The 24,666-nt window shown below is 41.4% G+C and overlaps 1 protein-coding gene across 3 annotated transcripts in view; it reads left to right on the forward strand.

The window, feature by feature from the left end:
- The window catches only part of Vamp7 (Vesicle-associated membrane protein 7), a 44,320-nt gene that overhangs the window by 15,679 nt on the left and 3,975 nt on the right, over positions 1 to 24,666 (forward strand). The window lies entirely within an intron of this gene.

Raw genomic sequence — 24,666 nt, forward strand, 5'->3', positions numbered from 1 at the left:
GGTCCACCTTTTAAGACATGGGGGAAAGGTAGACCCTTGCAAGTCTTGCAGTAACGTGCCATGGTTGACCGTACCAAAAGCTTTTGATAGGTCTAGCGCTACGAGTACTGTTATATGGCGGGGCTTCTAATTTAAACCACAATTTATCTGGGGGCTAATGGCATTTAGCGCGGTGGTGGTGCTATGGAGTTTTCTAAAGCCATGCTGATGACAGGCTAGCTGCAAATTTGCTTTTAAGTGGGGGAGCAAAATGGCTTCAAGCGTCTTGGCTACTGGCGATAGGAGAGATATCGGGCGATAGGACTCCTATGTTAGCTGGTTTCCCAGGCTTTAGTAGAGGGACCACCTTGGCCATTTTCCATTTTTCGGGTATGACAAAGGTGGAAAGAGACAGGTTGAAGACATGTGCTAAATATTTGAAACCCTCTTTCCCTAGGCTTTTAAGCATCGGCATGGCTATGCCGTCTGGGCCCACTGCTTTGGATGGTTTAGCATGACCGATGGCATCCTCAACCTCTTTGGCTGATGGTAATTGGTGACGTGCTGAACTTATGTCTACGTGCGTGTCTGTTGGCTCTCCGTCTATTTTTGTCGACCGTAGAATGCATTATGTATTGTCGGCAGAAAGCGCTCGCGCATTTTTTCGCATCCGACAGCACTTTGTCGCCAAAGGCGATGGAAACTTTGTCATTGTGCCTAGACGGATTCGATAGGGACTTTACAGTGGACCAAGGTTTAACTAGACCGGCAGAGAGGTTACAACCGCTTAGGTGCTCCTCCCATTTCGCCCGCTTGTGTTCATCCACAAGCAATCTGATGCGTTGGTTTATATCCCTTATTTGGGGGTCGCCGGGATCGAGCTGTCTTATAAGGTCACGTTCTCTCGCTAAACCTGCGGCCTCTGTCGGAAGTGGGGCCGAATTTCGGGAATTCTACCGGCGGGAATGAAACGAGCCGAGGCGGATTCAATGACCCCTTGGCGGGCATCAGTTGGGATGGGGGGGGGGGGGGGGGGGGGGCAGCAAAGCGGTTGTCTGTAAAGGATATGTATTCGTCCCACTTTCCTTTTTTAATGAAAGCGCGTTTTTCTGCGACGACGAAGTCGGCGGGACGCTCGAGCGAAATAAGTATAGGCAGGTGGTCGGATGCCAATGTTACCATCGGCTGCCAGTTGACGCAGTTTACGAGTTCTGAAATATCCGGCGAACTGTGACAGCTTTCTACCATACGTGTGGGGACGTCTCCGTTTATAGTGCAGAACGTCGTTTCTTCTATTTGATCCGCTAACATCTCACCCCTACTGTCCACCCGCAAGTTTGAATGCCATAGATCGTGATGGGCATTGAAATCGCCTAAGATAATGCGATTGTTTCCAGTGAGTACGCCGCTGATATCAGGGTGGTATCCACTGGGGCAACAGGTGACAGGAGGGATGTAGATGTTGATGATTTCTAGATTTGCATCGCCCAACCGGACAGAAAATCCTTGACGTTCTAAGACACTGTCCCTGCGGTCGATGTCGGGATCAAATATATGATATTGCACAGTGTGGTGTATGATAAACGCGAGGCCGCCTCCATTTCCGCTCTCGCGATCTTTTCTGTGGACATTATACCCAGAACAGGTCTGCAATGCAGATCTTGCTGTGAGTTTAGTCATTACAGTTTAACTGAAGAATTCTGAAGTGCATAGGGGGAGACGTCGTCACTTTGGGAGTAAGTGACGGGTGACTACGCCTGGGTTGTGGAAGGCCAGAACGCGATTGCCGTTGATCCCCTGGGACTAGACGTCCTTGGGTAGGCATTGGGGTACGCGGTGTATTTGGGTATGCGGCCTGGCAACATGGCGCAATGAAACCCGTCGGGGGGTTGCCGTCGCGGAGACCAGGAAAGTGGCACCGTCCATGGCAGGAGCTGCATTGGGCGGATGCCGCAAACGTGTATATTCTGTGCTAGCAAACGGTGCAAAGGGAGGTAGGGACTAAGAGTCTGTTTCCCTGACCTACACAATTGCTGCCGGAAAAGAGGGGGGAAGAAGACGGGGGCAGGGGCTGATGCTCGGCATTGTTCCCGGCTCTACTACGGAGATTGTTGGTATGAGTGGGAGAAGCCGTGTGAGTTGGTGGCGCCGTGGGGCGCGAGCAACAGTGGGTACTTGTTGTGGCTTGCTGAGCGGCGGGGCTGCTGGAAGGTAGCGGGGGCGCTAAGGCGCAGACTACGGGACCTCCTAGGACGTGAACAGCAAGGAGCCACAAAAGATTTATAAAAGTTACATGGACGTCTGGTTTTGGGGTCTAGCCCAGAACAACCTGTCCGATGCAACCATCCCTTACACGAGACACACTGACAAGAGTATGACCGTCCTAAAAATATTCTTTTCCATTTCTCAGGACCGGGGTCAGGAGACGGACCCGGATTTGGTTCGATACCTTCCTGGAGCAAGAGAATATGGAGCAGTCCCGCTGTAAGGAGCTGCTGGGAGGATGACAATTTGTGGGAGGGACGCAACAAATTAAATGGGGTTGCACTGAAATGGCAGTCCTTGGTCGGGAAAATCCCAAGTCGCTCCGGTACATAGAACAGACGGCCTTGGGAACGTACGGGCTATATTCCCTTGCTTTGCATACTTCGATCCATGTTTCTTCCACCAAAACAGTTTTCGGGAGCTCGAAAACTCATTAAAAACCTTCTTTTCTAGGCTGATATTTCGTATTAAAATATTTCCAAGGAATGGCGCTCATTGTTTTTTCTTTTTTATTTAAAATAACTATGAAAGTAATTTAGTCGCATTCGTTAATATAAAATCCATCAAAATTAGAAAAATTCGTAACATTTTTCAATCTGGTAGCTTGTTTTTGGTGAAATTTTCATTGTCTCCGCAAATGTCAAGTGGAACTACCTCCATTTCATGTATCATGATCGAATGTACCTAAATTTAAATTTTTTCTTGTCACACTTGTGCTGCTACAATCACAAAAATTTTATAGGCTGTCTTGTTTTGATTTCGAATTCAAAACACATTGCGAGCATTTTCTATTAGCAATATAGGAGTATTACATATATGAAAAAAATAATATTTAGGAAAGGTTTTGTTTGTATGTATTTAAGGAAATCAACGTTTTGGCCATTTCGGCGAGATCCGGGGTTTTTGCTTCAAAATCTTGCAGATCGTTCAAAAATTTTAAGGAGTAGCTCCTTGCGGAGGGATTGTCCCTCGTTCACTTACTCCAGAAAGGCTTCGAACCTAACCCCGGTCTTTGGAACTGGTACTGCTGCACCTGCTGAAAAGAAATAGAGATACATAAATTGGTCACACTTTTGTCTGTATATCTCGTGCAAAGCGTAGTTTCACCTGGGGTTAACTCCTAATAACCGTCGCGAACACAATTTTTTTAAATCATTTGTGGCTCCTTGGCGGTCACGCACAAATGCGACTTACGGTTGCTATTAATGGTCTATTAATACTCATGACTCTCGTGGCACAGGTCGCCTCCAGTTTTGTCGGCTGTTTTTAGGAGCTACAATTCCCGATATGCGAACACTAGCAATCCCGACCACCAGTCGCTACTACGTCTCCTGACCCTCACACTATATGCCAGCACAGAACTATAGGACTGCGACTTCGCTTCCCAAGGCAGTCGGTTCTATGTACCGGAACGACTCGGGATTTTTCCCGACCAAGGACTGTCATTTCAGTGTATCTGCCGGAAAAGAATCTTTTTAGGACGGTCATACTTTGTTCAGTGTGTCTCGTGTAAGGGATGGTTGCATCGGACAGGCTGTTCTGGGCTTGATCCCAAAACCCGACGTCCACGTAACTTTTATAAATCTTTTGTGGCTCCTTGCTGTTCACGCCCAAGGGCGTCCCGTAGTCTACGCCTTAGCGCCCCCACTACCTGCCATCAGCTCCGCTGCTCAGCAAGCCACAACTGCTCGTGACATAATCTGTAAACGTAACAAAGCCTATGCAGTATGGAAACGGAATCGCCCTGATATAAACTGGCGTTCTTATACGAATATACGAAATGTAGCTACTACAACTATAAAACATGAGAAACAGGCATACTTTCGAAAAATGTTAAATTGTGAACTTCCTAATAATGTGTTGTGGCGTAACTTTAAAAGTCTTCGTGTACATATTAAAGGCAATCTTGATTGCTCGCTCGACCCTGAAGATCTGAATGCAGTATTCGTTAATTGTGCTACTACCTCTTCCAATGACCCAATCACCCACCCGATACATTGTCCTGTGAATTTTTCTCAGAAATTTGAATTTTGTGCTGTGTCGGAGCATGATGTGGTGAGATGCATTTATAAGATACGCTTGTTGTTGTTGTTGTTGTTGTAGCGATAAGGTTGCTCCCCGAAGGCTTTGGGGAGTGTTATCGATGTGATGGTCCTTTGCCAGATAAAGATCCGGTACGCTCCGGTATCGCAGCACCATTAAGGTGCTAGCCCGACCATCTCGGGAACGATTTATGTGGCCACATTAAACCTTCAGGCCATTCCCCCCTCCCCACCCCCAAGTTCCATGAGGAGCTTGTGGTCGCCAGAGCCTCGTCTGTTAGTGAAACAGGATTCGCCGCGGATAGGTGAGGTTGACAATTGGGTTCGGAGAAGCTATATATTGCGCTGGCAACCTGAAGGGTTGCGTTACACAACCCCTTGAATCTGGTATTTTAGTCGCCTCTTACGACAGGCACATCTACCGCGGGTATATTCTGATCCCCTAACCCGCTGGGACTATAAGATACGCTCAAATGTTATGGTGAAGATGGTATTCCTGTAAAATTTATAAAAATTGTTCTTCCACAGATACTGCCAGCCCTAACCCATATTATCAACCTCTGCCTCACAACCTCGTGCTTTCCTGATGTCTGGAAGATCGCATCTGTCCTTACCTACTTACTTAATTGGCGCTTAACCGTCTAAACGGTTATGGCCGTCCAACAAGGCGCGCCAGTCGCTCCTTCGCTCCTTCGCTCCGCCAACTGGCGCCAATTGGTCACACCAAGGGAGTTTAAATCGTTTTCCACCTGGTGCTTCCAACGGAGTGGGGGCCGTCCTCTACCTCTGCTTCCATAGGCGGGTTCCGATAGAAACACTTTCTTGGCCGGACCATCATCTTTCATTCGCATAAGATGGCCTAGCCAGCGCAGCCGTTGCGTTTTAATTCGCTGGACTATGTTGATGTCTGCGTATAGCTCGTACAGCTCATCATTAAATCTTCTTCGGTACTCTCCACCGCCAATGCGTAGAGGTCCATAAATCTTTCGAAGAACTTTTCTCTCGAACACTCCCAAAGCCGCTTCATCTGCTGTTGTCATGGTCCATGTTTCTGTCCCATATAGCAGGACGGGTACGATAAGTGACTTGTAGAGTATGATTTTCGTTCGCCGAGAGAGGACTTTACTTTTCAATTGCTTACCTAGTCCAAAGTAGCATTTATTGGCATTCCAGTATATATATATGGATTCTTCGCTGGATTTCAGTGCTGATGTTGTTGCTAGTGTTGATGCTGGTTCCAAAATAAACGAAGTCTTTTACTATTTCGAAATTATAGCTGCCAACAGAAGCGTGGTTGCCAAGGCGCATATGCGCTGACTCTTTGCTCGATGACAGCAGGTACTTCGTTTTGTCCTCATTCACCATCAAACCCATCTTTACCGCTTCTTTTTCCAGTTTGGAGTAAGCAGAGCTAACAGCGCGGGTGTTTAGGCCGATGATATCAATGTCATCAGCATATGCCAGTAATTGCACGCTTTTATAGTATATTGTTCCAGTGCGGTTAAGTTCTGCAGCTAGTATAATTTTCTCCAGCATCAAATTAAAGAAATCGCACGATAGGGGGTCACCCTGTCTGAAACCTCGTTTAGTTTCGAACGGCTCGGAGAGGTCCTTCCCAATTCTGCCTGAGCTGATGGTGTTGCTCAACGTCATTTTGCACAGCCGTATAAGTTTTGCGGGGAAACCAAATTCAGACATAGCGGCAGCTCCTTTTCGTGCTGTCGAAGGCGGCTTTAAAGTCGACGAAGGGGCGATGTGTGTCGATTCTTTTTTCACAGGTTTTTTCCAAGATTTGGCGCATTGTGAAAATGTGGTCGATGGTAGATTTACCAGGTCTGAAGCCGCACTGATAAGGTCCAATCTGCCTGTTCACGGTGGGCTTCAATCTTTCGCACAATACACTTGAAAGGACCTTATATGCGATATTGAGAAGGCTGATTCCACGATAGTTGGTGCATTTTGCAGTATCCCCCTTCTTGTGGACTGGGCAAAGAACACTTAGATTCCAACCGTCGGGCATGCACTCTTCCGCCCATATTTTGCTAAGAAGCCGCTGCATGCGCCTTACCAACTCCTCGCCGCCGTACTTGAATAGCTCCGCAGGCAATCCATCAGCGCCCACGGCCTTGTTGTTTTTCAATCTGGTTATTGCTATTCTAACTTCGTCATAATCGGGCGGGGGGGACATATTTTCCATCATCTTCGATTGCGGGATCGGGTTCTTCATCTCTGCGCGGTGAATTGCTGCCTCCATTTAGGAGAATAGAGAAGTGTTCCCTCAATAATCTAAGCACTCTCTGGACATCAGTTACAAGGTCGCAGTTTTCGTTCCTACAGGAGTTTGCCCCGGTCTTAAAACCTTCCGTCTGTAGCCGTATTTTTTGGTAAAATTTTCGGGCGTTATTCCTGGTGGTTAGTAGCTCAAGCTCCTCGCACTCAAGCCTTTCTGCTTCTCCTTTTTTCTTCCTGAAAAGGCGTCTCGCTTCCTTTTTCAACTCACGATAACGTTCACACACTCCTCTTGTCGCGCTCGCTTTTAACGTAGCCCTGTAGGCAGCGTCTTTTCTTTCAGTTGCAACGCGGCATTCTTCATCGTACCAGTTGTTTTTTCGTGGTCGCCGGTAACCAATTTTTTCCTCGGCGGCAGTACGAAGTGCTTTGGAAATATGCTCCCACTGCTCCTGTATTCCTTCAGGATGAGTTGTGCTCTCAGAGAGCAGGTGTGAGAGTCGAGTTGCGAAATCATTGGCAGTTTGTTGTGATTGAAGCTTTTCGAGATCTAGCTTTCCTTGTGTTTTTTTTCCTTGGTTTTAGCCGCGTTGAGGCGGGTGCGTATTTTGGCTGCAATGAGATAATGGTCCGAGTCGATGTTAGGTCCTCGGATCGTGCGCACATCTAAAACACTGGGGGCATGCCGTCCGTCTATCACAACGTGATCGATCTGATTGCGAGTATTTCGATCAGGAGACAGCCATGTAGCTTGATGTATCTTTTTATGCATGAACCTCGTGCTGGATATGACCATGTTTCAAGCACCGGCAAAGTCAATCAACCTCAGTCCGTTAGGAGAAGTTTCATTGTGTAGCTGAACTTTCCGACTGTAGGGTCGAAAACACCTTCTTTGCCCACCCTGGCGTTAAAGTCACCAAGCACGACTTTTATATCGTGACGGGGGCAGCGCTCGTATGTGCGTTCTAATTGTTCATATAAAGTGTCTTTCACCTCATCGTCTTTCTCCTCTGTCGGCGCATGCGCGCAGATGAATGATATATTAAAAAATTTTGCTTTTATTCGGATAGAGGCGAGACGTTCGTCCACAGGTGTGAACGCCACAACTTGGCGACTAAGTCTCTCTCCCACCACGAATCCGACGCCGAAACTGCGCTTATTCGTATGGCCACTCCAATAGATGTCACAATTTTTGATCTTATTTCTTCCTTGCTTCGTCCAACGCATTTCTTGGATGGAGGTGATGTCAGATTTTGCTTTGACGAGGACATCAACCAGCCGGGCATCTGTACCAATCCCATTCAGGGAGCGGACGTTCCAGGTGCATGCCCTCAATTCATTGTCCTTCAAACATTTGCCATGGTCGTCATCAATAGAGTGTATTTATCCGAGGCTTGTTGTTATATTTCATTGGAGTATGGTTTTACGTGGCGGGTCCCAAGCCCAGCACACAACCCGCTCAGCGGGGGTGAAAATATTACTTGGCACGTTTATATAGCGAGCCGCTTGCTCCAAGACAGACGCCCGCTTGCAGCCGTACCTAGAGGTCTACAGACGCTGCCTATGAGATCTCCGCCGGTTAGCCCTTAAACCGATTATGTCAGTTGCCTAGCCAGGTTGTCGCCTTCTCACATTAGCTCACGCAGTGTATACTTGGCCGCAAGCGACCGGCAGTAGTGAGCTGCTTGAACCGCATGCATAAGAATCGCTCTGGCCATTCCCAGGTGAATGGCGGTCAGAAGCTTTCCCCACTTTCGTGGACTTCTACATACGGCTCCACCCTCCGCATCTGTCCTTCCTGTAGCTAAAAATAAGTCCACCTGCCGTCTAAGTGATTTTCGTCCCATAAGCATCCTTCCTGCGTTGTCGAAGACCTTTGAGAGCTTGTTATCAGAACAGATTCATGTTTATATTGACAAGTTCAATCTACTTTCCTCATTCCAGTCTGGATTTAGAGCAAAGAATAGCTGTTCAACTGCAATAATCAAAATCTTGGATGATATTCGGGCCCCCTATGACAGTAACAAGATGTTGTGTCTGCTCGAATTTTTCAAATCGTTTGATTCTGTCAACCACACGTTATGCATGAAGCTAAAGTCTTATTTTGGTTTTGGGGCTCTGCTTTAGGTCTCATGAGGAGTTACTTGGGTGGTAGAGCGCAACGAGTGAAGGTGGGATCGCAAGTCTCTAGTCTTAAGATGTTATCTAATGGTGTCCCCCAAGGTTCTATACGTGGACCGTTATTATTTAGCCTATTTATTAATGGCATATTTACCCCCTGCATGTCTGGAACACATGCGCAAGTTTCTGAACTTTTTGTATGTGCTACCTATATCTAAAAGGCAAATTAACTCATCAAATCTACCAGCTTTATACATCAATAATAAGTGCCTTAAGTACGTGTCTAAAGTAAAGAATCTGGGGGTTGTTATTAACTCTGGTCTCTCTTGTGATGACCATATTAACGCTGTCATCAGTAAAGTTTACTACACTCTACGTAATCTACGAATGTCTGCCCCTTCACCCCACTTGAAATTAGGAAGCGGCTTGCTATACAACTAATACTACCAATTATCTGCTATTCGGAATGTATATACAGCAAATTAGATTCAAAATTGGCACATAAGATTGATGTCGCCTTTAATCATGTCACGCGGTATGTCTTCGGGTTGGCTAAGTATGATCATATAACAGCGTGGCGAACGAGTGTCTTGGGTTGTGAAATATCTGAGTATCTTAAGGCTAGAAACTGTATATTTTTGTGTCGTGTGATTGCTGATAAGTTAGCATAACTTATTTATATAACAAGCTAACATTCTCTAGATCTGCTCGCATAAATGACTTGATCGTGCCCAGCTACAATTATCTGAACTCTGCAAGACCTTTCTTTGTCAATGCTATCCGCATTTGGAACTATATCCCCAACTCGGTTCGCAATAGCTTAAGTAGAAGCAACCTTAAGAATGTTATATTTTCTTTTTTTGGTAAGGTTTATACAAATTAGAATATGAGTTTAGCTACTTATTAGTCTAGTCAATCATTGTTGCTAAATGTCCTTGTCACAATTCTTGTTAAACTTATATATTATCACTTTTATTACTTTTTTTTTACATGCTTACATGTTTTCTAAAATTGTGTATGGAATAATATTGCCAAGATAGCCGGAATAAATAGACTCACACGATTTATAGTTCACTGCGTTTAATTATTTAATTTTAATATATGGTAAAATAGATTATTACAAACACGACTGTCCTCGTTCACGGTTCAATTCAACTCTCACAAACTACTCGGTATCTCTCTCTTGTCCGTTGCTATTGTCAGTGTTGTCGTTGTCCGTCAGGGTCGAATTTAATAGTATTCAAATTAGATGAAATTCAATACAGTGGGTATTCATTTAAAATGTAACTTGACAGCTCGGCCAATCCTACTCTGACATCGCCTCGATGTCATCTGGATTATCATCGTTTTCTATGTTATCACCTGTTGTGTCGTCATCTATAGTAGGTGGTAGTACACACCACGGTTTCATTCGATCAGATGAATAAATGGAACTGAATCGTTTCTGTTTATGCTGCATACCGTCGATATCTTCAACCAAATATCTATCTTTACCAATCACCTTACTGACAACATATGGACCGCGATATCGTGTGTCCAATTTACGTGATTCACCAGTAGATTGTAGATCATTCAAAATTACTATCAAATCATCCACCTTATATTCAGTGGGAGATTTGTGCTTTTCGTCGAATCTTTTCTTCCATTTCTCTCGCTGTTGCTGTAGTTTACTAAGAGCTTCTGCCCTTCTCTCTGCCATAGGGATTTCAACAGGGTCTTCAATGACTGCAGCTAAAAGTCGGTTTCGAATTACGTCTCGGATTTTAAAATCAAATATTAAATCATTTGGGCTAAACCCAGTACTGGAGTTTATTTGTGCATTGACGCTGCATTGTAACTTTTGTAAATAATCGTCCCACTCTTAAGCATGGGTACCGGAAGTTCGAAGAAAATTCCGAATTACTTGATTGGCCCTCTCCACTTGGCCATTGGAACGAGGAGTTTTGACAGCAGTTTTTATATGCTGAATATCATGTTCGTCACAAAATTTCTCGAATCGCTTAGATGTGTACGCTGTCCCACGATCGCTTACAATTCTCGCCGGTAATCCAAAATATGAGCTAAGCTCACTCAAAACCTGGATTACTGGTTGCGTCTTCGTATTTCTTACTGGATTCACTATTAAGTACTTAGTGAAGGCGTAGCTTATTGCAATAACATATGTATAACCCTTCTTGCTTTTTACAAAGGGACCCAGATGGTCAACATGTATCGTATGAAAAGGAATAGGCGTAATAGAATCAATATATAACGTACCTTCACGCTTGCCTCCAACCACTTTGTTATAACAACACTCTACGCAAGCGGATATGTACTCCTTTACATACTTTCTAATACGGGGAAACCAGAAATGTTGTTTCACCCGTTGAATCGTTTTTCGACCCCAAAATGACCCATATCGTCGTGGCAATACATAACAATACGCCAACGAACAGCGTTTGGTATAACGAAAAGTAGCTTACCACCATCACGTCGATAAAGTCTATTCTTATCTATTTGGTAATCATTCTTCAGTTGTTTAACTTGATCAGATTTACGCTTTCCACATAACACGTCGATGATTTCTCGTATTTTCGCATCCTGAAGCTGCATAGTTAATAACCAGTCTTCTGTTTGCAAAGATACCTGCATAATGTTTGCATTTTCAACCTCTACTTCGCCAGCTATAGGCGCACGGCTTAATGCATCCACATGACTCATACGTACGCCAGGCCTGTGGACACATTCAAAATCGAATTCGGATAAGCGCATCCACCAACGAGCAATGCGCGGAATTAGTTCATTCTTTGTTCTAACGTTACTTATTGCTGCACAGTCGGTTACGACCTAAAAGGTTTTTCTAACAGGTATACCCTAAATCGCTGTACGGCTTCAATTACCGCCATAACTTCTAGCTCGTAGCTGTGGTAACGAGATACTGCTTCATTACATTTTCTACTGAAATACATCACGGCATTCCAAGTTTTACTACCGTCACTAGATTGTAGCATCACAGCTGCTACACCAATTGAGCTGGCATCTGTATGAACTTCATGTTTTGCGTTAAAGTCATACAATACCAAAACTGGCTCACTTGTCAGAGCTTGTACCAAAGATTTAAAAGCAATAGTTTGTATATCACTCCATATAAAATTATTTGCGACCTCTTTTGCAGTTAATTTGCTCAATGGTCTGGCAATGATTGCATAGTTCTTAACGAATTTCCTGAAGAATCCTGTAAGACCCAGGAATCGACGTACTTCTGTTGCATTAGTCGGAATTGGAAAATCACGAATTGCTTTTACTTTACATTCGCCCGGTGTAATACCATTCGCATTTACTTTATGCCCAAGAAAGTCTATTTCCGTTGCCAAGAATTTACATTTATCCCGCCGTAAAGTCAAATCTGTTTCCTCAAGCAACGCTAAAAATTCGCTAAGTGTTTCTAGGCCATCACACACGGTTACGCTCGGTATGATTACATCATCGAGATACGCGATGACTTTTCGCGGTTTCATTTTCTCGCAAAGTTTATTCATCATGGTCTGGAATACCGCCGGCGCGTTGACCAGACCAAACGGCATACGATTATATTCATAATGTCCATCATTAGTTACGAACGCGGTAAATTGCTTACTATCTTCATCAACCTCGATTTGATGATAACCCATATTAAAATCTAACACCGTAAAGTACCGATTACCTGCGAGTATAGCGAAAAGTTCGTCCATAATTGGCATAGGGAATGGCTGTTTGACAGTAACCCTATTTAAATGTCGATAGTCAACACACATTCTGTACTCATTATTTTTCTTCGCAACTACTACTATCGGCGAAGCATATGATGAATTAGATACTCGAATAATATCTCTTTCTAATAAGTCCCGAATTATTTCATTCACTATAGGGCGTTTTGCAAAAGGCAACCTATACGGTTTCATATTTATCGGCTGGTCAGTGGAAAGTTTAATGCACATCTTACCTATGTTAGCTTTTCCCAGCGTATAAAAGCGTTTTTCATATCTATACAAAATTTTACTTAAATCACCATATTTGCCCATAGTAGGTTTATCTTCAATCGCGCTTACAGTTTTCACCTCACTATTTTGAACATATAGATTGTCACCATCAATTATGTATTTATTTTTACCCGAACATAGTACCTCACGCCCAAGCAAAATATCGTTTTCAATCAAATTGTCATCAACAACCAACAAGTGTACACAAACACTCACATTATCAATTTCCATTTCGACTTTTATCTTGTCAAAACACTCAAACATTCCGCCTCCAAAACCTTTGAGACGTACGTAGCATTTTTCTTTCAAACATTTATTTATCTTTTTCGCAACTGAGTTTCGCACTAACGAACGTGAGCTACCTGTATCAACAAAAGCTTCAATTTCTTTGTCATTTATCAAAATTCTTTTCACTGTAAATTTTATTGGCTCATCTTCGATTGCGTTGCATTTTTCAGACTTTAGCTTTTGCCCTGTGCAATCTGCTGCACGGTGACCAATTTCACCACACTTTCCACATTTTAATTTTTGTTTCTTTTCACCACATTCGCGCGATATATGCCCTGTTTTACGACAATTATAACAAATAATTTCACTCTTCGACTTCTTTTCGCTAGTCGGACGTTTTGTTTCTTTCTCTTGCATTGTTTGTTTACCCGACACGCTGCTCTTTGCTACATTATACTCACAATAGCTTATTATTGCATGTAACAAAGCATTACATGTTACATACTTTGCCACCGATAAACACTTTTTCATATCTGTGTCATTTAACCCGTTTATTGCATATTTTATTACCGCTTGGTCATCCACTTTACCTTGGTGACCTTTAGCCAACACCCGATAATAAAACATTTCTGGAGTTTCATTTGCTCCCCGGCGCATATTCATTAATTCGATATGTACATCCGCCGAATTAATTATTGACGGAAACTGATTAATAAAATCTTTAACAAAACACGACCAATTTACATACACAATTGGTGCAGAGTCTATCCAAATTTTTGCAGCGCCCTTTAATTTTGCTTGCACTGCAAAGAGAAGTATTTTCTCATTCCACCCGTGTACATGTAGAAGTTGCTCAACTCTACCAACAAATTGTATGGACGACAACGATTTGTCACTCGGATCGAACGTCGGCAGAATTTGTATAATATCATTAACGTTCCCAAAACCATTTGAAATTAAACGATGTTCCCACATTCCATTTTGTGGCACATAACCCGACGGCGCGAACATATTATTATGTACATATGTCGGCATTGTATTTCTCCGAACATTATGCATTGTTGTAAATTCGACGTTTTGATTTTCATTTCGTTCTGCATGCCCCATGTGAGCGAACGAATATGTATTTGTATTTACTCCCTCAGCCGCTGACGTTGACAAATTATCATTACCATTCCTTTATGTGTATCCCATATGCGCGAATGGATACTGCGTTGTATTTTCTCTTTCAGCCGCTGACATCGACATATTACCATTCCCATTTCGTTGTGTGTATCCCATATGCGCGAATGGATACTGCGTTATATTTTCTCTTTCAGCCGCTGACGTCGACGCTCCCCAAATATGATTATTCTCGAAATACAATGACGTTGCAGCTGATGGTTCGGCGAATTGGACATGACGCGAGACTGGCGTCGATGCTTGTGCAAAATTTGAACCAAACGTTCGTCTGCTTGCGCTTAGAGGAATAACTGGCTGCGCGACATGTACAGGCATGCTTACAGGTTCATACATCGCCCTGCTTCTCATGTTCTCCTGTATGTTACACTGTTGCACAGAGCACCTAACAGGTGAGGATGTACTTAATGGCATAATAACACCCTCACTTGCCTCAACACGCACCGATTGGACAACGCTTTCCAATTCATTTAGCCGCCGTTCTACGCTTTCATTTAGCGCACTTGAAAATCTTTCGCTTTGCTGGTGTTCATACCACCGCTCGATTAATTTTGCTTTGTTACCTGACGTAGGCAAACCCGCATCGCGCAACTTTTCCCGAAGTTGTACCACATTTAAATTAGCGATTCTGTCCATCTTTTCCATTAAGATTTCACACCGTTTTTTTCTAAGATTTTATTCGCGTGTACATACACGTTTTTTCTTTCTTCTCCTTATAAACGCTCGCGTACACGTACTTTTTTCGCTTACTCTGCAAATTGCATATTTTTCATAAGCTACAAAAATTTGATTCTTTTCCGACAGATTGGATCTTTATCCCACTCTGAAAATTGCCAAGATAGCCGGAATAAATAGACTCACACGATTTATAGTTCACTGCGTTTAATTATTTAATTTTAATATATGGTAAAATAGATTATTACAAACACGACTATCCTCGTTCACGGTTCAATTCAACTCTCACAAACTACTCGGTCTCTCTCTCTTGTCCGTTGCTATTGTCAGTGTTGTCGTTGTCCGTCAGGGTCGAATTTAATAGTATTCAAATTAGATGAAATTCAATACAGAGGGTATTCATTTAAAATGTAACTTGACAATATATACATTTTTAAGTTTTAAGTTTTAAAAAATTATACTCATTAATATGTAACCATTGTTGCACTATAAAAGATCATACAAGATCTTATTGTGCTAATACTGTCAATAAATAAATAAATGAAATGAAATAAATGAAACAAGTACCCGCTGTTGCTCGCGCCCCACGGCGCCAACAACTCAAACGGCTGCTTGTACCGAAAATCCAGTGCCGTAATAAAATCCTCAAATCTCTTGCTGGCAGTACTTGGGGAAAATATAAAGAAACGCTACTTACTACTTACAAAGCAATTGGCCAGCCGATTGCATGCTACGCGTCCCCTATATGGTCGCCAAGCCTTAAAACTACTTACTGGAAGAAGCTACAGGCCTGCCAAATACTGCTCTCAGAATCGCAACGGGATGTCTTCTTATGTCCCCAGAGCACCATCTACATAATGAGACGCGAATACTCCCCATCAGGGAGAGAAATGAGATGCTAACCAAACAGTTCCTGTTGAATACCCAAAAACCTGGGCATCCCAACAGGTATCTGATTGATGAACCAACACCGCCTAGGGGTTTAAGAAGTCATCTCCGTAAGCATTATGAGGAAATACGGCACCTGAGAACTCAGCCGTATGAAGCCAAAAAACACAAGCAGGTCCTCAGTAAACTCCAGAAACAGGCGTCGAACCTTTATGTCGGGAATTGCCCGGTGAACCAGTACTCGGGGAACAGTACTCAAAACTTGCGGAAGAGGAACGCATACTCCCCAGGGAAACGCGAGTCACTCTAGCTCAACTTCGATCTAGATACTGTAGCAGGTTAAAGTCTTACCTATCCAGAATCAACCCCGACATACAAAATGTATGCCCCGCTTGCAATGTGTCCCCACATGACACCAACCATCTCTTTAATTGTAATGTGGAACCAACGCCTCTAACATCCCTCTCATTATGGTCCGCCCCTGTTGAAACAGCAAGTTTCCTAGGATTCCGTTAGAGGATATTGATGACAATTTGTGATCGGCCGCACCTATTGGATGGGGCGAAGCACTGCTACAACAACAACAACATAGGACTGCGACTTCGAACTCATACCTTCGTTGACCTCACTTTCCTAGAAGCTCTAGGTGTAGCTCCGAAGACTTTCTAACGGATGTTTTTGTCTCGCTATGCTACCGAGCTACACCGGAGAAACACCTTGAAACGTTAGAGAGTGACTATTCGGGCAAGGATGCCGCCCTCGAAATCATAAGCAGTTTAAGTGGATTGCGTAACTCATGGGTGAAAATCGCATAATCCTCGGCTCATCTACATAATTAAAATTTTACAAGGACCCTGGATAAAATTGTTTAAATGCAGACCAAAGTTTGCAGACGGTTGTGTGCACAACATTGATTTCAATAATCTTCGTTAAATCAAAACGATATTTTAGAATGAAAGTCGACCGATTTTAAGTTGAAAGATGTTAACTGCTGTTTTCCGGCCTTATGATATAAGAGCTCATTATGGATGACCGCTTAGCTTCAGTTTTCAGACTAGTTCGACTGTTCACTACGTTAGGGTAGTAGCACACACGGTCATTAGTTCTACTGTCTTGGAAAAGTTTTTGCTTCACCACTATGAGTGTTCTTACGAAGGACAAAGCCTTACCTGGTAAATATATGTGCCTATGTATTCACATTTGTAAAAGGAGCCGTAACGTGTAGGTGATATTTAAACTTGGTTGATACGCTATAATCAATGTATTTCAATCCAAGCGACTAGTTTTGGATAGGGCCGCCAACTTTAGGAAATGTCAAACCGGGAGACTTGGGTGTTTAAGGATGAAGTGTGAAAATCAAAATTAACATTTCAGATGTTATTTTTAAGTTTCACAAATATACAACAGATTCTTGAATGTAAGCCCAAGTTTTTTTTCAAAGCCTTCTCATACGTACATATATCCTCGACTTAAGTATGAGGTAAGAATCATTTGAAAGGAGTGTTTATGCCCCTAGAACCTACTAAAGGATTTTGCATCACTGATTTCGCTTATTCTTTCAGCCAATCGCAATTGTAATTTCTACCTTCGATGGTTAATAAAACAGCAGAAACGTCCGGATTAATTAACTTAGTACTTTATTTTTCAGTCTTCAATCCAATAATCTACCGGAAGTCCACCATCTTCTCTTTCTTCCATTTCTTTCCTTTACAGTGATGTATTTTTGCTTATTCTATTAATTAGTTTCCATGGTTGTATTTTTTGCTTATTCTGTTACATTAGTTGACATGGTTGCATTTATGATCTTACAACTCGGTCAACCTGAAACTGTATCGACCTCGATACATTATCTTAATTTCTATTTTCACTGTCGTACATTTCTTAATCTGATACAGAGTTACAGCTCGCACTGTATTGACTTTGATACAATATAACTTAATTTCAATCTTCAATAATACCTAATCTAATACAATTCGCTATTTGTGTTCAGAGTTACCGCTCGGCCAATCTGACACTGTAATCGACCTCGATACAGTATAACTTAATTTCTATCAAATATTAGACTGGCTCCTCAACATCTCTATCGGGTCATTTGACGTTTTTTGCTGCATTCGTATGTTTTGTTCCCACTCCTGGTTCAACTGTGAAATATTTTCGTTGAAACGGCTCACTAATGCCTTCAACTCATCAAGTGTTTTGGCCGGTAACAGCAGATGTGCATTTGGCACTACATTGCCTATGCCGTCTATTATGAAATCGATGATTTCTGTTTCGCATATGTTTGCCCGTTTTCCTATTGCCTGCATCAATAGAACGTAGCAATGTAATGATTCGCTCTTTTTGTCCCACTTGCGTCTTGCCAACATTATATAAACTTCGTTTCTCTGTATAGGCACATCAAATTTCATCGTAAGGACCTTTTTTAACTCGGCATAGCTTAACGCGTTACTGGTGGTAAGGAAAACTTTGGCTGTTCCCACCAGGCAGCGACGAAGAGCCAGCAATTTAAATCGTTCGTCTACTCTTGACGACTCCATTACTTCTTCGAAGTCTTGAAGAAAATGTCCCACCATCACTGATATATCATCACCACTGAACTTGGAAACAGCATGCTCTTTATCGGCAAAATCCAGTCTACGTTGCTGTTGTACCCCAATACTAGCTCTTGGTTCGTCGATTTCCTTCATTCATTTTAACATCTCCATACGTTTTCGTAGCGCCACCAGTTCGTCAACCACACTTATGGTCGTGGCTCTTACGTCAATTCGGGCAGAGTTTGATGGGGCGGCAGCAAAAACATCGTGAACAGCAGGTGTTGAATTGAATTCAACCAAAACACGGGTAGTAGAGGCAGTTGGAACGGCAGTGGCGGCATTATGAACGGCGGTGACGGCAGTGCAGACGGTAGCGGCGGCAGAATAGACGGCAGTGGCGGCAGCAAAAAATTCGTTAACGGCAGGTGTTTAATTGAATTCAACCAAAACATCGGTAGTAGATGCAGTTGGAACGGCAGTGGCGGCAGTATGAACGGCAGTGGCGTCAGAGCAGCGGCAGTGTCGTCATAGTGGCAGAATAGACGGCAGTGGCGGCAGCAAAAGCATCGTGAACGGCAGGTGTTGAATTGAATTCAACCAAAACATCGGTAGTAGAGGTAGTGGCGGCAGTATGAACGGCGGTGAAGGCAGTGGCGGCAGAGAAGACGGTAGCGGCAGCAGAATAGCCGGCAGTGGCGGCAGTATGAACGGCGGTGAAGGCAGTGGCGGCAGAGAAGACGGTAGCGGCAGCAGAATAGCCGGCAGTGGCGGCAGTATGAACGGCGGTATCGGCAGTGGCGGCAGAGGAATCAATAGAAACGGCAGCGTTTATCTCAATAATTTCGTCCGGATGTTCTCCAATATATTTGTGTTCGGAGTGGTATTCACCGTATTTCCGGAGCTATTATCTCCCACGTCAAATATATTTTGCAGTAATCTGCGTAATAGTATAATGTTGGAAGTAGGAGGAAAATCCACATTATTTTCAGTTAAAACTTTAATAATGCCTTCTCGAACATCCATTTTACAAAATAGTTGTTTATAATAGTGCGCGAGGTTCGTTAACATACCTGAGATGTAATTTCTACCTTCGATGGTTAACAAAACAGCAGAAACGTCCGGATTAATTAACTTTTTGACTAAAGGGACGATTATCGCACATTTCCGGAAAAGTTCCTGAGCATATACTGTTGTTAAAAATATATTTCAAAATATCCACTAAATTAAATGCAGTGCTCTTCAGTAGCTTGTTTGAAATGCCGTCATACCCACAGGAATTGGAGTTGTTTAAATTTTTAATAATTGCTAAAATCTCAGAACCTGTGAAAGCTTCAAATAAAAAACTGTTATTGTGATTATATGTATCATTGTCAGAGAAGATACACTTGCAAGGAGTATAGCTAGATTGCGCCACCGATACAAAAAAATTATTGAAGATGCCAGACACAGTGGAAGGGTCTGAGATAGTATTCCCATTTTCGGTTAGAGTGACAGCCTGCTCATCATTTACCCGTTTCCGGTTAACGACACTATTAATAACTTCCCATTCTTTCTTCGAATTACCTCGGCAGTCTAAGAATCTATCACGGAAATAGCTATCACGTTGAGCATATCGGACAAATTTTCGACATGAACCATATATGTATATAATACTTCTATATCAATACCTTCCTATCTTCCTAATGTGCAGATTTTCTGTCAATCATTATTTGCTGAAACTGTGCAAATGTATGTTCTGCGCATGCGCGGGCTTTGTTCGTGTTAGTGAATTGTAGTAGCGTGTGTAAAAAAAGCATTAAATGGGTAACAACGGGTCACTATCCCCTCTACCCAACTTCTGCATCTATATATTAATACGCTAACAAAATTTCCATACAAATAATTGACAGGCGGTTTCGCATAGTTAGCATACGTAAAATCATATAAAAGTGATATGAATCGATTCGTATAGATCAGCCGCAGTGCATAGGCGTATTTTTGTTAACAAATATTGCTCTATTTGTTTATAATTAATAGAAGAAGTTTTTTGTCAATCCAACAATCTCTCCAAATATGGATATTTACTTTCTTGCATAAAAGCGCGCCATCTTTGGACAAATTATGTAAGTGCTCAAAGACACAAACCTACATAAGCGTACGCGCTACACGGTGAAAGATTAAAACATGGTTTCCCATTGTTGCCACTTGCCTATAATAGCCTCTACCAAAATCCTAAAAAATGTTTCCAAAATAATTTGTAGCGTACCAAAAAGCTTAAATAGAATTTATTTTTGACCGGCCCATTTTTTGTGGCAAATTTCACTTACAAGTAAATACATAAGTCTTTATTTAACAGATTCTTTGTTTTTATTTTAGTTGTTTTCAAAAAAACATGAAATCGCAAATAATGAGTTAACTTTTGTTGAAACTAACTAATTTATTTATAACAATTAATGGCAAATTTGCCTGAAAATGTTTTTTGCATTTGCAGATTTAATCCTCATTTTAGATAAAGTACGTCTTATACTGAACGAAAAAAAAAGTTACAAAAATATAACATTAAATTTTTTATATTGCCTTTTATGCTAATTTATTTTACTTCTTTTTTTATTTTATTATATATTCTCTTATTTCAAATTGGTTTATTATTATTTAACTGCAACTTGACTGAATCGGAAAATTTCACATTGTATATTAAACGAAACAAAAAAACGTCCCAAAAACGTCTTTGATTTTAGGTCAAAACGGCAACCGGCATCATAGCGTGCATAGTCAGTATATTACCCACTATATTTATTATTAGGCTAACTTTGTTGGATTATATATCCATTAATCGGATGCTTAGATCCCATAACCCTAATTTTTTTATGTCGCTTAAAGTTATGAAATCAATTTTATTTTAGTAAATATGTTTGCGTGAATAACTTTAATGTTTTTGTTTGTTTTTCTTTTCTTTCTAATTTATTCTGCTTTGTTATATCTTAGTATTGTATTGTTCACAGACGATATTTTATCGTAGATATGGTCATATATATTCATGAAATGGAGTGTTTACAAATTTAATACAAATTAATTACGTACATAGATCTCAATGGGAATCTCAACATTAAATATCCGAACATTAGAATCTTCATATTTCCACAATGATCACATTAAACCCCGGAAAAAGTCTAAGTGCACTTATTGCGCTTTTATATGGAACTGTACTCTTTTTCGTCTGTGGTTTTTTCGTTTCAAAAAACAAACGAATATCCAAATAGAAACTTAACTTCCTTACACAGCTGTGTCCGGTGATTATTAAAGATGTCATTGCTAAATAAATTTTCGAAGGCTATGTCCATCGTCCATGAAACTATTGGAGAATGCATCACTTGTATTTTGAAAAATTTTATTTATTAAACTTAATTTTGCATTTCCAATTGGGCATGCCTTGAGAACTAGTCTTAAAGCTTTCTCTGACACTATACAAATATTACATACGTCCACAGATGGTGCGATAAACGGACCTTTATTTTTGTGCGCTGAAAGCAAAGGCATTTCTTCACCTATCAATTGCCCTTGACATGCGGAACGTTTTATTTGCTTTTGTACCTTCCAAGCAAGCATACATTTACATACGTATATCTGCACACTCAGCACAAATCGGTAATGCTATTCTGCGGAGTTCTTAAAACAATAAAAATTTTATAATACTAATGGAAAGCAAAAGCTTACTTTTTCATTTGGAGAACGGAATAGCATAATTTACAATATTGATAGAAGCAAGACGGCTTGTTGAAATATACATATATTTAAGCCCCCTTTTACAAAAATTTAACGACAGCCTTGATATTTTGTCTCCTTCTCTCGTTGTATATCTGTACTGTAATGTGTGAGGACCAAATAAAACACCATTAATTTGGCCCACACAAAACGACCCCACAACATATACAACACAGCTTTAACACAACAGTCGGCTCCAAAGGCCCTAGCAATACGACAAACCAACAAGTCTCAGCAACACGACTAGCAATCACAACACTTAATAGCAACACAACAAACTAACAAGTCTCAGCAACACAACGAGCGTTCGCAACATTTAATAGCAACACGGTAACCATGGCAACGCAACCATTTGAGCTAGCAATCGATGTTTCGATGTATCGACAAAATAAGCATCGATGATAAAAACCATCGGAAGAAAAACATCGATGTTTTTTCAGTTGAATTAAATTTTGGAAAAACTACGTGGCTCTAGGGGGTGGGGTGATATTTATAGTCGCCTGGTTTATGAGATTAGCTCACACACCCGAAATCGAGGAATTTTTAAGAAAAAACTACCAGAAATGTATATATTTTAAAGGCCCCTTTAAAATCTGCAGAGTTTTTATTATATATGTATGTAGTTACCGGCCAAAACCAAAAACTGTGTTGCGCTTTCAATGCAAAAAATTTAAATTAAAATTTTCGCCTGGGTCAAATTAGCAGCGCTGGTGGGATATACTTATGTAGAATTTAGCTACTGGCTCTACCCCTAGGAGTGATGTACTAAAATACTGATAAGAAATATATTTTTATTTATTGTTTTATTCAATTCCGTTTGAGACCAAACATTAAGTTATATAATTACGTATAAGATGTTTGTTAAGCAATTCATTCAAATAAGACAACATGTCAATATGTATATACATATGTATAAATAACATAAATTATAATAAGAAAACAGAAAAAACTGAGATCAGGCAAAAGGCCAAAAATTCATTTAACATTTTTCATACTTGTACTCATCCTACATAAATACAATGTATTTTTGATGTATTGCCTTATACTAGGATCAAAACACACACCAAATTGGCAATTTATACTATTTGGGCAATTTATTACGCAATTTATCATATAATAAATTGTAATAATAAATTGCCAATTTAAAAAAAAATTGCGTAATAAATTGTTTCAAACTGCAAATACAACCTTGTAAAGTGTGTTTATTGAGTAGATTTCAACGTCAGTTGCGCATGGCTGAACTATATGGTTGGCTCATCTCATCAGCTGATTTTATGTCTTTCATTTCACTGGAGTAGGGATTGTCAAAAGAAGATGGCAAACTCAAAATGAAACCAAAACATTGAACACATTTTCTTACAACACACAAAAATTTCAAAGTTTTATCTTTTCATTCCATTTCATTCGCCTAATACCAACACGCACATTTTGACAGTCTGAACAAAGGTATGTTCTTGCTGTAGAGATGAGCCAACCAGCTATCAAATTACTATTGTGTAAGCTAAATCGAGTTGTATGAACAGCACTCAATTCAAATAGAAATTTCCTCAATTTATCTTTCTGTTTGAACATAGTATTAGAGTTTTGCTGCACAATAGACACTTTGCGGAGTTGGCACTTATATTTTTTTAAAATAGCGCCACACCTTAATTTAGTTCGGCATATTGATTTCGGAAAGAAGTTTGTGTAAAATAGAAGTTATTAAAAATGTGCAATTGTGTTTTAATTTAATATTAACAATTACAAATTAGAATGATAGCAGTGCAAGCAACTTCCTTTAAAAGTAATCAAAAAGCAGCCCATTATTAAATAAAAGCAATGTTGGTCAAAGTAGCTGAAAATAAAAACTATTACGCTGCTATCAAAGGCAATCAAATGCGGTGTAAAAATTAAGTATTATCCACATAATAACATTATTCCCAAAATCCCGGGATACTACTTCACGATCTACATATTTACCTCACGCCTTTGCACTGGCCATACTGTACTTTCGCCTATTTATTTAGTATAAAATATTCATTAGAAGTCACAACATAATTTAAAACAATTACTTTTAATAACCAACCCTTTTTACATCAGTTTGCAGCAACTTAACAAAGAAAAATAATGGCGTCAATAAATGCAACTTTAGAGATGTGGATGTTCGAAACATCGTCAAAGCTAACATCGATGTATCGGCAATTTTTCGATATTGAGTAATTTTGAAACATCGATGTTAAACATCGGATTTTCATCCGATACTATCGATGTTTTAAAAACATCGATGTATCGTTTGCATCCCTAGACCGGAGCTATCAGCTACAGTGGAGCGTCCCTCGAAGGTATCGGTTATACCATCCGGAGAGTTCGTTTCATAGGAGTGAGTCGTGGCCTCAAGTGGTGAATGTGTCGGTTATACCACCAAACACCGCTTGAGACTTCGTAAGCAACGGTCCTACCACAGTAACGCGCACCCGCGAACAGGCGACGTCCGCCCGCCTGCGCCGACGGTGGCCGCAGCCATACGCAAGCATACGACGTTGGCCACAGCGGAGTCACGCCAACATACGACGCGGGCCACAACATCGCTACGTAAACACACTACGCTGGCCACAACAGCACTACGCAAACATACTACGTTGGCCACAGCAGAGTCACGATAACCTACGACGCCGGCCGCAACAGCGCTACGCAACCGTACAACGCTAACATACGACGCTGGCCGCAACAGCGCTACGCAACCGTACTACGCTAACATACGACGCTGGCCTCAACAGCGCTACGCAAGCATACTACGTTGACCGCAGC

Source organism: Eurosta solidaginis, chromosome 4, assembly GCF_040869045.1.
Source record: "Eurosta solidaginis isolate ZX-2024a chromosome 4, ASM4086904v1, whole genome shotgun sequence".
In the NCBI taxonomy this organism is placed as follows: domain Eukaryota; kingdom Metazoa; phylum Arthropoda; class Insecta; order Diptera; family Tephritidae; genus Eurosta; species Eurosta solidaginis.